A 2,506-nucleotide genomic window follows, 5' to 3' on the forward strand; every position below is an offset into this window, starting at 1 on the left:
ATCTAACACTTTGTCCATAAAATTCGAAATATATTTTAAACAATATTAAGAAGAATTACTAATCTATGCATGGCACTCTACGTCACAGTTAGAATCACAATTATACATAATATACTATATATTCTTTTTCAATCACAAAACACATATTTTAAACATATACTAACAATTTTAATCAAATAGGAGTAATTATTTGGCTTTAGTTACTTAAGTAAGTGGAGGGATTTTACTTATTCTTGTGAATCATCTCGAGAAGGAGTTTTAGCACAAGTACAGGAACACAGATCCGAGCATTTAAATGTCGTAAGTTTTAGACATGAACACGAAGATGGTCTGCACGGTTTCTTGCATTTGCACGACACAAGTTCTTTGCATGCCTTTGCTGCCACTGGCTGAGTAATCCATATCGGCTCCCAGCTGTCCTTTGCAGCACCTCGTTGCCAGCCGCATTCACTGGGACTGGGGACATCTGGTTGAGCGACAAGTGATTGGGCTGCAACCCTTACTTCACGCATCACCCGTTTACAATGTTGCATGAGAGCGTCTTGTGTTGGGGGTAGGTTTGCAATCTGTCGTCCACCCTGGAACAACACCCTTCTACAGCTGTCTACCTTTGTCTCTTTGCATTTCCTGTAACAAAAATATACACGTTTTATCATATGTCAAGTAAGTTTACATTGTTTTATAGAAGTATTTGTCCTGCCTGTATTGGCCATACGTACTTGCTATACATTCTGATCACCAGCTTCTCAATCAAAGGAAGTGCCTCATTCACTTTTCCGTCACTCAACAACCTTAATCCTTCGTTAGCGTCTGGGACCTCCATCCAGGCATCGAAGGCTTTCTTTTTGCCGATTCCAGTAAAAGATGAAGTGATGTCACATCCTGACAGGATGTGTAAGGCGGGGAGCATCTTGCAGTTTTGTGGACCTGTAACACGAATTCATAGATAGAGTGATTGCTTAATTGCCGAATTAATTTCCGAGTACTCCTGAAAGCTTAAACGTACCAAGTTTTTTGGCGATTTCGTGTGCTGCAATGAACTTGTGGTGGTTTCCCACGCCGTAGGACACCCACAGTTCCGCCATGCCTGTTTCATTTGCAGTCCACACTGCCAAAACTACCACATCAGAGTCAACCGTCCGGATTAAGACCCTCGGGCACCCATCAGCAGCGGCTGATGCGGCGTGAAGCATCATGCGGGTGTCTGCCTCTTCATGGCTGCATGGACAGATATTTTCCCCTGGAAACAAATTGAAGAAAATTAGAGAGAATTTTATTGAAAATACATTTAAAATTAAGTTTGATACAGGGTCGCGGCGCGTTCTCAATATTTTTAGGCGTCCAGTCTGTGAGAGGCGGACGAAGATAGGGGGGCGGGGGGCGGGGAAGCACCACTGTTGATCTACTCACCAAGGGTTTCCCGTGTGCTTAAGCAGGATGACTGCCGCGTGGCCAACAGCACCTTTCCATTCCATTCCTGAGCAACTAGATAATCTGCCAGCAATTGGAAAAGGTCCTCCTTATTTTGGCTGTCTCGGAGAAATTTTGTCCACGACGTTGGAAGTTTTGTATTCAGAAAGACACGCATTCTCTGCCCTTCTCCTCTCTTCGCTCTCGTGCCGTTCTTCAAGCTGTCTTTTTTGTAAATGTCAAACACGAGGTCCACTCTTGATACGTATTTCATTTCGTTTTCCACATACTTGTGGATAGAAGAAAGGTACTCTTTAAACGTTTTGCTAGTAGCATTGGGAGGGATCATGTTTACTAGCGCAGCTCCATCTAACACAACTGCATCCACGGTGGGCCTAAAAGCCGCAATGCTGTTTGGAGTGTAATCAGTCAGACATGGCACAATTTCATGCTTTTCTCCTAATCGCATTGAGCCATCACTTGAAGTGAGCGATGGTGGCAGAGCTTGATTCTCGTACTTAAAAAATTCATTGATGTCCCCTTTTCTAAGTTGCGTTGCCATCCATAGGTGGCTAAAGAGAGTCACGTCCTTTTTAAGAGCAGCCACTTTTGTCACAACCTTAACCTTCGAAACAGCCTTCATTAACTTCAAGTTGTTTTTTGAAATAGGTTCGTCTAGTCTCTTTGTGTCACTGTTTAGCCGCTCCTCAACAAACAGAGAGTATTGCCTTTTCCCTATATTTTCTGCGTCCATGGCTGCTGTAACTGCTTCCTTGTCGACAACCACTCTTCCGCTTTCAATATCGTAAAGCTCCTCACCATCTTCCAGGAAAGGGTTACCTCTATCCAGAAATCTTTCTTTCAAAGCCTGCACATCCCTCCGAAATGCAGAGTTCGCTGCCGCCGTATCATTGTGGTGGAGGGTGAAGTCGGATGTTTGCTGCATGCCGTACACGTCCTCAAATTTCTCTAGTACAGCAGCGACGTCTGGACCTGCGAGTAGCCACTTCAGCAGGGTGTCGGGGGTCTCCGTGAGTCCAACCACGCCTGTTAAAAAAATATCGTTAAAAAATGATTTTAAAAAATTTATAAAATA

Source organism: Frankliniella occidentalis, unplaced genomic scaffold (genome assembly GCF_000697945.3).
Source record: "Frankliniella occidentalis isolate FOCC.00 unplaced genomic scaffold, Focc_3.1 Scaffold266, whole genome shotgun sequence".
Classification (NCBI taxonomy): Eukaryota; Metazoa; Arthropoda; class Insecta; order Thysanoptera; family Thripidae; genus Frankliniella; species Frankliniella occidentalis.